Source organism: Pleurodeles waltl, chromosome 3_1 (assembly GCF_031143425.1).
Source record: "Pleurodeles waltl isolate 20211129_DDA chromosome 3_1, aPleWal1.hap1.20221129, whole genome shotgun sequence".
Classification (NCBI taxonomy): domain Eukaryota; kingdom Metazoa; phylum Chordata; class Amphibia; order Caudata; family Salamandridae; genus Pleurodeles; species Pleurodeles waltl.
Genome location: NC_090440.1, coordinates 216,801,311 through 216,816,940, shown reverse-complemented (window position 1 = coordinate 216,816,940; position 15,630 = coordinate 216,801,311).

Below are 15,630 nucleotides of genomic sequence, written 5' to 3'. Positions count from 1 at the left end.
CGGGAAGGGGGTTGGAATCCCCATGGCGGTGCTGCTTGCAGCGCCGCCATGGAGGATTCTCCCAGCCGGGGGAAATCCGGCAGGAAACCGCCAGACCCGGAATCCCAAATGAAGCACCGCCAGCCTGTTGGCGGTGCTTCCGTGGTCATCCACCCTGGCGGTCGATGACCGCCAGGGTTGGAATGACCCCCACAATTATCTGGAGTCTGTCTGTGATTTCGAAATAGTGTATTTGCAATTACAGTGACAAAATGTTCTTGAAATAGTAATGTCAACATACCTATGTCACACAGCTCTAGTCCATGAGGAATGTAAGCAGATGACACACGTTGGGACCCACATCTGTGAAATCGTAAGGGAAAGTGACAACTCAGTGACCATACACTGGGTGAAAACGACAGACAGGATAGAGGTAGTAGTATAAAAGTACATGTTAGGCAGGAATGTATTCTCACCTGTGTTTCACTGGAAATATTGCTGGATCACTGAGTCCCTGTTCTACATGTCTTCTTCCTCTGCTTCATCCTCATCACTGTCCAGAGGCTCCACAGCTGCCACAACACCGCCATCTGGACCATCCTCCTGCAGAAAAGGCACCTGTCGTCGCAAAGCCAAGTTGGAAAGCATACAGCAGGCCACAATGATCTTCTTTGGTGAGTAGAATCGGGATCCACCTGTCATATGCAGGCACCTGAACCTGGCCTTCAGGAGGCCGAAGGTCCGCTCGATCACCCTCCTAGTTCGCCCATGGGCCTCATTGTAGCATTCCTCTGCCCTGGTCCTGGGATTCCGGATTCCTCACTGGGGTCAGTAGCCATGACAGGTTGGGGTACCCAGAGTCACCTGCAAATGGCGAGGGACAACTGTTAGACACACACTAACCTGTAGCGATGACCCCAGACAACCATTTCCACTGTCTTGCTTCCAGGGGCTCACCTAATAGCCACACACGGTGCCTCTGGAGTTGACCCATCACATAAGGGATGCTGCTTTTCCGCAGGATGTAGGCGTCATGCACTGAGCCAGGGAACATGGCATTCACATGGGAGATGTACTGGTCTGCCAAACATACCATCTGTAAATTCATCGAATGATAACTCTTCCGGTTTCTGTACACCTGTTCACTCCTGTGGGGGGGGACCAAAGCCACATGGGTCCCATCAAAGGCACCTATGATGTTGGGCATATGTCACGGGACATAGAAATCACCTTTCACTGTAGCCAAATCCTCCACCTGAGGGAAAACGATGTAGCTCCGCATTTGTTTCAGAAGGGCAGACAACACTCTGGACAATACGTTGGAAAACATAGGCTGGGAAATCCCTGATGCCATGGCCACAGTTGTTTGAAAAGACCCACTTGCAAGGAAATGGAGCACTGACAGCACCTGCACTTGAGGGGGGATTCCTGTGGGATGACGGATTGCTGACATCAGGTCTGGCTCCAACTGGGTACACAATTCCTGGATTGTGACACGGTCAAACCTGTAGGTGATTATCAAATGTCGCTCCTCCATTGTCGACAGGTCCACCAACGGTCGGTACACCGGAGGATGCTGCCATCTCCTCACATGTCCCAGCGGACGGTACCTATGAAGGACAAAAGCGAGCACAGAGTCAAACAACTCAGAGGTACGTACCCACAGTTTACACAGAACACCAATCATACACAAAAGGTGGCCTGTATGTGTGTTGAGACTAGGCCTAGGTATGTGTGACGCAGTATAAAATGAGGCCATGTGGGCCCCTGAAATGGCGGCTGCCTGACCTCTAAAGTGGGACAATGGGATGTGAGGTAACTGTGCTGGCGTTGTACACCGTCGCGGTAGGCGGTCGGAGACCACGGCGCAATTCTGCATTGGTTAACATTGGAACCTATGGGTCCCAGGAGCCAATGACGATGTACGCCGGCGGTGATGGTACGCACCGCCGCGGACGTGACCGCCATTTTCTATCTGTTCAATCACTCGATACCTGATCTTCGACAGGAGAAGACCTACACTGCAAGTGCTGCTGTGACCTCAGTTTGGAAGAGACAATGGCTGGTGCGTCTGGGGAAAGGGCCCCTGCCTTCACATCGGAGGGGTTGGAGAAGCTCGTTGATGGGGTCCTCCCCCAGTACACGCTACTCTACGGTCAAACAGGTAGGTACACAGGGAGCATGTTGTATGGGCTATGCCTGTGTGGAGAGGCTGGATGTAAGAAGGAAGGGGGCAGAGTGCTGCATGCATGAAAGACGGTGGGTGCATGTGCCACATGGCAAGGGTAGGGATGGGGTCCACTCACTTTGACGGGCAGTTGGTAATTAATTTTCTTCTTCCCCTGTACATTTCATGTAGGTCAGCGCCCACCAGAAGAAAGATATTTGGCGTACCATCGCCAAGGACGTCTGGACCCTGGGGGTCTACCACAGACAGAGCACCCACTGCCGGAAAAGATGAGAGGACATTCGCCGCTGGAGCAAGAAGACGGCGGAGGCTCAGCTGGGGATGGTCTCCCAACGTGGGAGGGGTGCCCATCGAACCATGACCCCCCTGATGTTCAGGATCCTGGCGGTGGCCTACCCGGAGTTGGATGGGCGCTTGAGGGCATCACAGCAGACACAAGGGGGTGAGTACACTCTCATTCAGCTGACTGCGCGCAGTGGAGTTGTCTGCGTGGGGGAGGAGGGCTGTGGGTTTCCCTTGGCCAGGGCGAGTTCCGTAGGCTAGGCCCCTCCGTAAGGCATGGCCCTGTGGCCCCCCACCCCACCTCTGTAGAGTGCCAAGTACAGCTATTCATGCCCCTGTGTCATCTATATGTGCAGATGTCGTCCATAGCCTTGTAGGCCATTTCCCAGGAATTGCACTGTAGAGCCCAAGAGCGCGGCGTAGTGCAGGGGGCTTCTGTGTCTGTCTTGTCCACCAACGGGAGCGGTAATCCATGCACTCAAAATGTCTTTATTCTGCCCCCCCCCCTTTTTGTGGTCTACCTGTTCTTGTGTGCATTAGCATCATCAGGCGGAGGAGCTGTGGCACTGGAGCACGAGGGAGCTGCATCCCACATGGCCATGGAGGGCCACACTACGGACTCTGAATTCACCAGTGGGACGGATGGCGAGGGGAGCTCCACGGCGGGGACAGGAGCTGAGACCAGCGACACAGACTCGTCCTCTGATGGGAGCTCCCTTGTGGTGGCGGCAACATCTGTGCCCTCTGCATCTACAGGTACAGCCGCCACCCCCCCCCACCAGCACCGCCCTCCCAGCAGCCCCTCAGCCTTTTCCCTGTGCCCGCTCACACAGGAGGGTGGGCATAACCTTTGCCCCAGGCACCTCAGGCCCTGCCCCAGTCACCCCTGCTGCCCTCAATGAGGAGGCCATTGACCTCCTCAGGTCACTCACTGTTGGGCAGTCTACCATTTTGAATGCCATCCAGGGTGTAGAAAGGCAGTTGCAACAAACTAATGCATTCCTGGAGGGCATTCATTCTGGTCAGGCGGCCCTTCACCAAGCTTTTCAAACTCTGGCCTCAGCACTGATGGCAGCCATTGTCCCTGTGTCTAGCCTCCCCCCTCCAACTTCCTCCACCCAGACCCTATCCCCTGTACCTCTGCCTATCCCAAGCACACCATCAGACCAGCCTGCACACACCTCGCCACACAAGGGAAGCTCAGGCAAACATAAGCACCAAATGCAAAAACAACAAGTGATGAACGGAATGCTGAACATTGTCAAACATTCACCCCCAGTACAGTGATCTGGGCCTAAATCCATCGTTTTTTTTGCTGCCCATGCCATGCCAGTTTGGACCCAGCCATATGCAAATCAGTCTTGACACTGAAACCGGTCCCAGGATGCTTGTTTCCGGTCCAGTGAGGACCTGGCTTGGCAGTTCCGGCTGGACTGTTCCCATGAGGAACAGGGTCAAGACTGATTTGAATATGGCTGGGTCCAAACTGGGGTGGCATGGTGAGCAAAAGAACGATGGATTAAACCCAGATCTGTGACTGGGGATGAGTGTTTGACAATGTTCAGCATTCCGTCCATCACTTGTTGTTTTTGCTTTGTCGCCCTAAGTGGGAAGGGTATGCCCAGACGTGGGTCCAGTGCTTCCCATGCCACTGGATTCAAGCTAGCCTGGCTGATGAGGGGTGAAACCCCGAAACTGGTCCCAGGATGCTTGTTTCCGGTCTAGTGAGGACCTGGCTTGGCAGTTCGGGCTGGACTGTTCCCATGAGGAACAGGGTCAAGACTGATTTGCATATGGCTGGGTCCAAACTGGGGTGGCATGGTGAGCAAAAGAACGATGGATTAAACCCAGATCTGTGACTGGGGATGAGTGTTTGACAATGTTCAGCATTCCGTCCATCACTTGTTGTTTTTGCTTTGTCGCCCTAAGTGGGAAGGGTATGCCCAGACGTGGGTCCCGTGCTTCCCATGCCACTGGATTCAAGCTAGCCTGGCTGATGAGGGGTGAAACCCCGAAACCGGTCCCAGGATGCTTGTTTCCGGTCCAGTGAGGACCTGGCTTGGCAGTTCGGGCTGGACTGTTCCCATGAGGAACAGGGTCAAGACTGATTTGCATATGGCTGGGTCCAAACTGGGGTGGCATGGTGAGCAAAAGAACGATGGATTAAACCCAGATCTGTGACTGGGGATGAGTGTTTGACAATGTTCAGCATTCCGTCCATCACTTGTTGTTTTTGCTTTGTCGCCCTAAGTGGGAAGGGTATGCCCAGACGTGGGTCCCGTGCTTCCCATGCCACTGGATTCAAGCTAGCCTGGCTGATGAGGGGTGAAACCTCGAAACCGGTCCCAGGATGCTTGTTGCCGGTCCAGTGAGGACCTGGCTTGGCAGTTCGGGCTGGACTGTTCCCATGAGGAACAGGGTCAAGACTGATTTGCATATGGCTGGGTCCAAACTGGGGTGGCATGGTGAGCAAAAGAACGATGGATTAAACCCAGATCTGTGACTGGGGATGAGTGTTTGACAATGTTCAGCATTCCGTCCATCACTTGTTGTTTTTGCTTTGTCGCCCTAAGTGGGAAGGGTATGCCCAGACGTGGGTCCCGTGCTTCCCATGCCACTGGATTCAAGCTAGCCTGGCTGATGAGGGGTGAAACCCCGAAACCGGTCCCAGGATGCTTGTTGCCGGTCCAGTGAGGACCTGGCTTGGCAGTTCGGGCTGGACTGTTCCCATGAGGAACAGGGTCAAGACTGATTTGCATATGGCTGGGTCCAAACTGGGGTGGCATGGTGAGCAAAAGAACGATGGATTAAACCCAGATCTGTGACTGGGGATGAGTGTTTGACAATGTTCAGCATTCCGTCCATCACTTGTTGTTTTTGCTTTGTAAACATAAGCACCACTCATCCAACAGGCACTCACGCAAGCATCACACACATGCAGACACACCAGCATCCACTGCCTCCACTGTGTCCCCCTCCTCGTCGTCTCCCTCCTCCCTCCCAGTCTCGTCTACACACACACCTTCATGCACAACCTGTACAGCCACTACGTCCCTCACCAGCACACCAACCAGCACACCCCGCTCACGTGCAGTCACCACCCCCACTACCATTCACACGTCCCCTGTGTCCTCTCCCAGTGTGTCTGTGACACCCCCTCCCAAGATACACAAATGCAGGCACACACCCACCCAACAGTCATCCACCTCACGACAGCCTCCAGCGCATGCACCTTCACCCAAAGTCACCAAACGTTCACCTCCTACAACCACCACTTCTTCCTCCACTCCCAAACCTCCTCCAGCTACTCGTCCCAGTGTGTCCTAAAAACTTTTCCTAACCAACCTTGACCTCTTTTCCACACCTCACCCACCCCGTCCATCTCATAGGTCCTGAACTAGCACCTCAGCCACAACATCTCCGGGACCAGTGGTGCCTGTAGTCACCGGAATCTGGAGTGCACCGGCCACCAGGGCAGCCAGAATGGCACGGAGCCACAGCACAGACAGTCCCCCACCTGTGAAGCATCAGAAGTTGGCCTTTGCCCGGCGGGAGAGTGCATGCAGGTGTGAGTGGAGACAAGACTGGGAGGGAGGAGGGAGACGAGGAGGAGGGGGACACAGTGGAGGCAGTGGATGTTGCTGTGTCTGCATGTGTGTGATGCTTGCGTGAGTGCCTGTGGGATGTGCGGTGCTTATGTTTGCCTGAGCTCCCCTTGGGTGTTGAGCTGTGTGCATGTTGGTCAGTAGGTGTGCTTGGGATAGGCTGAGGTACAGGGGATTGGGTCGGGGTGGAGGAAGTTGGAGGGGGGAGGCTAGAGACAGGGACAATGGCTGCCATCAGTACTGAGGCCAGAGTCTGAAAAGCTCACTGAAGGGCTGCCTGACCAGAATGAATGCCCTCCAGGAATGCATTGCTTTGTTGCAAATGCCTCTCTACACCCTGGATGGAATTCAAAATGGTAGACTGCCCAACGGTGAGGGACCTGAGGAGGTCAATGGCCTTCTCACTGAGGGCAGCAGGGGTGACTGGGGCAGGGCCTGAGGTGCATGGGGCGAAGGTGATGCCCACCCTCCTAGTTGAGCGGGCACGGGGCAAAGGCTGAGGGGCTGCTGGGAGGGCGGTGCCGGTAGGGGGGGGTGGCGGCTGTACCTGTAGATGAGAGGGGCACAGATGTTGCTGCCACCACAAGGGAGCTCCCATCAGAGGACGAGTCCGTGTTGCTGGTCTCAGCTCCTGTCCCCACCGTGGAGCTCCCCTCGCCCTCCGTCCCACTGGTGAATTCAGACTTCGTAGTGTCGCCCTCCAGGGCCATGTGGGATGCATCTCCCATGTTCTCCGGTGCCACTGTTCCTCCGCCTGATGATGCTAATACACACAAGAACAGGGAGACCACAAAAATGGGGGGAAGACAGAAGAAAGACATATTGAGTGCATGCATTACCGATACCGTTGGCGGACACGACAGACACAGAAGCCCCCTGCACTACGCCGCGCTCTTGGACTCCACTGTTCAATTTCTGGGAAATGGCCTACAAGGCTATGGACGACATCTGCACACATAGATGACACAGGGGCATGACTAGGTGTACTTGGCACTCTAGAGAGGTGGGCTGGGTTGCCACATGGCCTGCCTTAAGGAGGGGCCTTGCCTACGGAACTCGCCCTGGCCTAGGGAAACACAAAGCCCACCTCCCCCACCCAGACACCTCCATTGCGCCCAAAGTCAGCAGAATGAGAGTGTACTCACCCCCTTGTGGCTGTTGTGATGCCCTCAAGCGCCCATCCAACTCAGGGTAGGCCACCACCAGGATCCTGAACATCAGGGGGGTCATGGTGCGACGGGCACCTCTCCCACGTTGTGAGGCCATCCCCAGCTGAGCCTCCGCCGTCTTCTTGCTCCAGCGGCGAATGTCCTCCCATCTTTTCCGGCAGTGGGTGCTCCGTCTGTGGTAGACCCCCAGGGTCCGGACGTCCTTGGCAATGGCACGCCAAATATCTTTCTTCTGGTGGGTGCTGACCTACATGAAATGTACAGGGGAAAAAGAGAAGTTATTACCAACTGCACCGTCAAAGTGATTGGCCCCCATCCCTACCCTTGCCATGTGGCACATGCATTCACCGTCTTTCATGCACGCAGCACTCTCCCACCTTCCTTCTTACATCCAGCCCTCTCCACACAGGCATAGCCCATACAACATGCTCCCTGTGTAGTTACCTGTTTGTCTGGAGGACCGTAGAGTAGCGTGTACTGGGGGAGGACCCCATCCACGAGCTGCTCCATCTCCTCCGATGTGAAGGCAGGGGCCCTTTCCCCAGACACTCGAGCCATTGTCTCTTCCAGACCGAGGTCACAGCAGCACTTACAGTGTAGGTCCTCTCCTGTCGAAGATCAGGTATCGAGTGATTGAACAGATAGAAAATGTCGGTCACGTCCGCGGCGGTGCGTACCGTCACCGCTGGCGTACATCGCCATTGGCTCCTGGGACCCTTAGGGTCCAATGTTAACAATGCAGCATTGCTCCGCGGTCTTTGACCGCCTACCGCAACGGTGTACAACGCCAGCGCAGTTACCTTACATCCCATTGTCCCACTTTACAGGTCAGGCAGCCGCCATGTCAGGGGCTACACATAGCTTCATTTTCAATTGCTTCACACATACCTAGGACTAGACTCAACACACATACGGGCCGCCTTTTGTGTATGATTGGTGTTCTGTGTAAACTGTGGGTACGTACCTCTGAGTTGTTTGACTCTGTGCTCGCTGTTGTCCTTCATAGGCACCGTCCGTTGGGACATGTGAGGAGATGGCGGCATCCTCCGGTGTACCGACCGCTGGTGGACCTGTCGACAGTGGAGGAGCGACATTTGATTATCACATACAGGCTTGACCGTGCCACAATCCAGGAACTGTGTACCCAGTTGGAGCCAGACCTGATGTCAGCAATCCACCATCCCATAGGAATCCCCCCTCAAGTGCAGGTGCTGTCAGTGCTCCATTTCCTTGCAATTGGGTCATTTCAAACAACAGTGGCCATAGCATCAGGGATTTCCCAGCCGATGTTTTCCAACGTATTGTCCAGAGTGTTGTCTGCCCTTCTGAAATACATGCGGAGCTACATTGTTTTCCCTCAGGTGGAGGATTTGCCTACAGTGAAAGGGGATTTCTATGGCCTGGGACACATCCCCAACATCATAGGTGCCATTGATGGGACCCATGTGGCTTTGGTACCCCCCCACAGGAGTGAACAGGTGTACAGAAACCGGAAGAGTTATCATTCTATGAATGTACAGATGGTATGTTTGGCAGACCAGTACATCTCCCATGTGAATGCCAAGTTCCCTGGCTCAGTGCATAACGCCTACATCCTGCGTAATAGCAGCATCCCTTATGTGATGGGTCAACTCCAGAGGCACCGTGTGTGGCTATTAGGTGAGCACCTGGAAGCAAGTCAGTGGGAATGGTTGTCTGGGTCTAGGGATATCCCTCCAGGTTAGTGCGTGTCTAACAGTTGTCCCTCACCATTTGCAGGTGACTCTGGTTACCCCAACCTGCCATGGCTCCTGACCCCAGTGAGGAATCCCAGGACAAGGGCAGAGGAACGCTACAATGAGGCCCATGGGGGAACTAGGAGGGTGATTGAGCGGACCTTTGGCCTCCTGAAGGCCAGGTTCAGGTGCCTCCATATGACAGGTGGATCCCTATTCTACTCACCAAAGAAGGTGTGCCAGATCATCGTGGCCTGCTGTATGCTTCATAACTTGGCTTTGCGAAGACAGGTGCCTTTTCTGCAGGAGGATGGTCCAGATGGCGGTGTTGTTGCAGCTGTGGAGCCTGTGGACAGTGAAGACGAGGAAGTAGAGGAAGAAGACATGCACAACAGGGACTCAGTGATCCAGCAATATTTCCAGTGAGACACAGGTAAGAATACAGACCTGCCTACTACATGTACTTTAACACTACTACTTCTCTACTGTCTGTCATTTTCACCCAGTGTATGGTCACTGAGTTGTCACTTTCCCTTACGATTTCACAGATGTGGGTCCCACTGTGTGACATCTGCTTAGATTCCTCATGGACTAGAGCTGTGTGACATAGGTATGTTGTCATTAAACTTGAAAGAGTATTTTGTCACTGTAATTGCTAATTCACTATTTCGAAATCACAGACAGACTCCAGATTGTTTTGTGCTTTATGGGTGTTTATTTAAGTGCTCAATATTGGAGGTGGTAGTGAAATGGTGAGGGGTGATGGCGGAGGAATGTCCATGGCAGAGTCCAGTCTATTAGTCTCACAGGTGCATTGCCCAAATGGGCATAGGAAGTGGAGCTGGAGCAGTTTAAGTATGGACAGGGTGACAAAGTGGGACAGTAGGATGACAATCAGGGTGGTCTCATTTTTTGGCGGTGGTCTTGGCATCGTGCTCTGTCTTTGTCCTGGATCTCAGGGACCATTTGCGTGGTGGTTCTCCCTCTGCAGGGGGGTGGGGTGCTGGTGTGGTGGTCCTGTGGTGGTGCCTCCTGTCCACTAGTGCCGGCAGAGGTGGTGGGCAGTTCATCGTCCATGCTAGTGTCAGGGGCCCCTTGTAGTGCCATAGTGTCCCTCCTGGTGTTGAGTACTTCCTTCAGCACCTCTACGATGGTGCCCAGGGTGGAGCTGGTGGTTCTGAGTTCTTCCCTGAAGCCCATATACTGTTCCTCCTGCTGCCGCTGGGTCTCCTGAAACTTGGCCAGTACCGTTGCCATCGTCTCCTGGGAGTGGTGGTATGCTCCCATGATGGAGGAGAGGGCCTCGTGGAGAGTGGGTTGCCTTGGCCTGTCCGCCCTCTGTCGCACAGCAGCCCTCCCAGTTCCCCTGTGTTCCTGGGCCTCCGTCCTCTGGACCGTGTGCCCACTACCACTGCCCCCAGGTCCCTGTTGTTGTTGGGGTGGTGGGTTATCCTGGGTTCCCTGTGGTGGTGGACACACTGCTGATTGACGTGTCCTGGGGACGGAGGTATGGGCCCGCTGGGTGGGTGCTGTGCTGGTGTTTCCAGAGGGTGGAAGCTCTGTAGTGGCCTGTGACTGTGTGATGGGAACCGACTGTCCCGAGGTCCCCGATGGGCCGGGCTTGTCATCTAGATCCAGTTGGACAGAACTGCTGTCATCACTGTGGGCCTCTTTTGTTGGTGGTGTGGACCTGTGTGGCCCCTCCTGTCCGGTGAAGTTGGGTAGGGGTCCTGCAGGGGTATAAAAGGACGGTTATTACATCTGTGTGTGTCATGGTGTGCAATGGGTGGGTGACCGTGTACCCCAGTGTTTGCATTCCTGTGTGGGACCTTGTGTGAGGATGGTTTAGGGGGTTGTATGGGTATGTGCAGTGGGCATGCTTTAGTGATGGGTGTCCATGCTATGTTGTTGCATGCAGGGCTTGGTGTTGGGATGGGTGGTTTGTGATGTTGGGACATATGTGAGGAGTTGGGGTGCTAGGGGTGAGGGTGAGGATGGGGGTATGTGATAGCATGCAGGTAGGGTGGGGGTTGTAATAGTTAAGATTTGTCTTACCAGAGTCCATTCCTCCACCTACTCCTGCGAGGCCCTCGGGATGCAGAATCGCCTAGACCTGCTCCTCCCGTGGTTTTAGTTGTGGGTGAGGAGGTGGGGGTCCGCCGCCAGTCCTCTGAACCGCCAGGTGGTGTCTTGAGACCACGGAATGCACCTTCCCCCGTAGGTCATTCCACCGCTTCCTGATGTCCTCCCGATTTATTGGGTGCTGTCCCACTGAGTTGACCCTGTCCACTATTCTTCTCCATAGGTCCATCTTCCTTCCAATTGAAGTGTGCTGCACCTGTGCTCCGAATAGCTGTGGCTCTACCCGGATGATTTCCTCCACCATGACCCTGAGTTCCTCCTCCGAGAACCTGGGGTGTCTTTGCCGTGCCATGGGGTGGTGTAGGTGATGTGTGGGGTGGAGTTTGTGGTGATATATGTAGTGATATGTAGTGGTGTGTTGTGTGAGGTGCGTGGAAGTTCTGTGGGTGATGGTGTTGTGTGCCTATGGATGCTGTTGTTGTTGCTGGTGCTCTCTCTCTGAATTTTTTGTCGTGGGGGTTTGTGGGTGATGTGGGTGTGTGTTTTATATTGTATTGGGTGTGTGGGAGTGGTGTGTGTATGTGTATCAGGTGTGTGTATTTGGAATTGTCCAATGTGGTTGTGTTTTGTAAGAGTGTGTGTATTTTGAGCGCGGCGGTGTGTACCACCAATGGAATACCGCGGTTGAAAGACCACCGCGTGGATTCGTGTGTCACGATAGTGTGGGCGTATTTCTGTTGGCGTGACGGTGGAGGATTTGTTTTCGCCAGTTTATCACTGACCTTTGGTGTGGCGGACTTGTGTGGGTGTCTGAATTTTGGCGGATTCCGACATGTGGGTCATAATAGCTGTGGCGGAATTCCACGGCCGCAGCGGTGTGTTGGCGGTCTTCTGCACGGCGGTAAGTGGCTTTTACCGCCAACGTTGTAATGAGGGCCTTTGTCACTTATCTAGCTCGGCGTGGATAGCACTGTGCTTATCCTATGCTTAAAAACTTTGCTAGATAAACAGACATTTGAGGTGAGCAAATCTAGAGTGTCGCTGGTGTTGCAGGGTGCTCCTTACTAGAGCTGCTCTCCACCTAAAATTGGGAACTTCCCAGAGTTCTCCTTTGTTTTTTGCATAATTTATGCATCACTCTAACCCTGAAAGGGCCTTGTTTTGATGTATACTGGGTGCTCCCTTGTGTCTGGACAAAGCTAAACCCCTCTGAAGAGCTCTAATGAGAGCGAAACACGTGTCAGGGGTTGCTTTACTCATTCCAGGATGGCTTGGACGGTATTTGACCAGTCCATAGCTGTAATACTGTGCCTGGAGTGGTAAATGGCTTTTGTCATTTCACAGCTCGGCAAGGATGACACTGTGTCAATCCTATGCTTAAAGATTTTGCCGTGCAAATGGCAAAAGACTTTGGGCCAGATGTATGAAACTTTTTTGCACTTGCAAACGGTGCGAATCGCAAAAAACAGCCGTTTGCGAGTGCAAAAAAGTGGTTTGCCATGCATGAAAGGCATTCGCAGACCAAAAATAAGAAATCGCAAACATTGCGATTTTTTGCGTTGCGACCTGGTTTTGCGAGTCGCAATTTGCGATTCAGTATTTCCAGTAGGAAATTGCGAGGCGCAAAATCCAAGTCGCAAAGAGATGCATCAAATAATCGCAAATTGCAGTTTTTCGCACAATGGTATTTTGCAGATGCAAAATACCATTAACTGAAACCAGGTGGTAACCAGGTGCAAAATTTTAAAATGCATTTAAAATGCATTTTTCAATTGTACCTTAATGCACACATGCCCTTTTGGCATGTGTGTACCTTACATGTCCCCAAATGTTTTTTGGGGGTGCAGCAGAGGGGGCCTTAGCCCCCAAGCACTCTGGGGTTTTGCATTTCCAAAATTGCGCTTTCTGGTTCAGAAATTGCAGTTTTGGAAATGCAAAAAATTTGCAGATATGGGCAGGCCCATAGCTGCGAATGGGGCCGGTATCGCAATTTGCGATTCGGTAATAGCATTCGCGACTTTTAAGAAATCGCTATTACCGATTTGCAAATGTGATGCATGGCACTTTGCGAGTCGGAAATAGCGATTTCTTAAAAAACGCTATTTCCGAACCGTAGAGGGCCGTGATGATACATCTGGCCCTTTGTCACTTATCTAGCTCGGCGTGGGTAGCACTGTGCTGATCCTATGCTTAAAAACTTTGCTAGATAAAAAGACATTTGAGGTGAGCAAATCTAGAGTGTCACTGGTGTTGCAGGGTGCTTCTTACTAGAGCTGCTCTCCACCTAAAATTGGGAACTTCTCAGAGTTCTCCTTTGTTTTTTGCATAATTTATGCGTCACTCTAACTCTGAAAGGGCCTTGTTTTGAGAGATATATATATATATATATATATATATATATATATATATATATATATATATATATATATATATATAATATCCCATTCCTTAATCCTTTCCCTATGCTACAGTACATCACTTTTCCCACCATCTACTTATGGCAGACAGGATGTTTGCATGATTGATTTTATTATAGTACGTGGTGTGTTTCATTCTTAGTATTCATCTGCCTTGTAGTCTGGGTACAATTGAAAGGCATTTATTTAGGAGAAGAAAAGGGCTATTAGAATAAGATGATTTTCTAGTACAGCTGTCCCAGCTGCAGACAGTAACGAGTACGACTAGGGTGCCAGCTGAGCTAGCACGCCTCCATTAATTTAGCACAACAGGAGAGAGAAAAATACTCCATAGTGCATAATGGCTGTGACTCTAATCACTTAAAAAATGAATGGCCTGAGGTGACCAGCAAATGTCATGCTAGTGTGCCACTGCATGATTTTAAACTAGTGTTTTGCTCAGAACATTATTTACAATTTCTCTTTTTTGTTTCATGATATAGCTATTCCTGCTGGTTCACCATCATGGCAGAAAATAGCAGCCCGGCTGCATCAGCAGAAGCTGTAAGCCATCAGGGCAAATCATCCGCATCTGGTGGTCTTCGAGGAGGAGGCGACAACTTTAGCTGCTGCCAATGCTCTGGGCCCGAGCCAGCCTCCAACGTCTCCAGCCCATGCTCAACACCACCACCGCAGTTTCAGGGTAGCCGCCCACCACCATTCCATCACTGCTGCCCCCCGGACACCGCTATCCAACGCCACGTCGCTAAAAGGCTGGTGCAAATAGAAGCCAAGTAGGCAAGTATGGAATGGTTCCTAAAACAACTCCTGTCCCACTGTTAGTGCCCTCTTCTGCCCCTTTTTTACCCTTTTATTTAGTTGAGTGGGACTTGTGTGTGTGGAGGATGGGAATGGGTTTTTGGGACCGAGAGTTTTGGATTTTATTTTTGGACAATTGGACATTTAGGTTACTTTTATTGACATTGGTTGGGGAAAGGGAGATTTGTTTTGGGTTTGGGTTGGGCCAGTTGTGGGTGGAAGGGGTGGCTTTCTATTCTTATTGTAAGGAACAGTGTTAGAAATGGGGTCTTTGGTTGCTAGGTGTAAAGTATTTGTACCAACACACACAATAACTTAATGAAAACACTACAAAATGACACAACACAGGTTTAGAAAAATAGAAAATATTTATTTAAACAAAACAAGACCAAAACAACAAAAATCCACAATACACAAATTAAGTTATCAATTAAAATGCAAAAAGAGTCTTCATGTAATTGTAAACACATACTAACACTGTTAGCGTGAAAATGTACCTATGGTGCATCAAAAATAACCACGCACGGGCGAGTGTCCGTAAAAAAGGGCTTGTGGTGCGTCGATTTCACTCACGAGTGAGTCGGGTCGGGTGCGTCATTTCTTCTCTCCGTAGGAGAGCGATGCATCGATGCGGTCAGCACTCTAGGGTCCGGGCAGGCCTTGCATTGTTTTTACACGCCCAGCGATACTTGTGTCGGAAATCCGGCCACACGATGATCCGAAAACCACGCAGCACGGTTGCGATTTCACCAGCCTCTGTCAGCGATGCTGCACTTTGTTTCTCCAGCTCCGTGCGTCGATTCTTCAGTTGCTTTGCAGGCGAGCGTAGATTTTCAGCCACGAAGCCGGCGGCGCGTCAAATTTTCAGCCGCAGATCTGAGTTGCATCGATCTTTTCCTCGCACGGCGTTCTGTGCGTGGATTTCTTCCTCTTAAGCTGCCAGCTTCTTCTTTCAGGGTCCCAGGAACTGGATGGGAACCACTTAGCAGAGTAGGAGTCTCTCAGGAGAGTACAGTTGCTGGCAGAGAGAAGTATTTGCTGTCCCTGAGACTTCAAACAACAGGAGGCAAGCTCTAAATCAAGCCCTTGGAGATCTTCACAAGATGGAAGGCACACAAAGTCCAGTCTTTGCCTTCTTACCCTGGCAGAAGCAGCAACTGCAGTATAGCTCCACAAAGCACAGTCACAGGCAGGGCAGCTCTTCTTCCTCAGCTTTTCAACTCTTCTCCAGGTAGAGGTTTCTCTTGGTTTCCAGAAGTGTTCTAAAGTCTGTGGCTTTGGGTGCCCTTCTTATGCCCATTTTCTCCTTTGAAGTAGGCCTACTTCAAAGCAAAGTCTCTTTTGAATGTGAAATCCTGCCTTGCCCAGGCCAGGCCCCAGACACTCACCAGGATG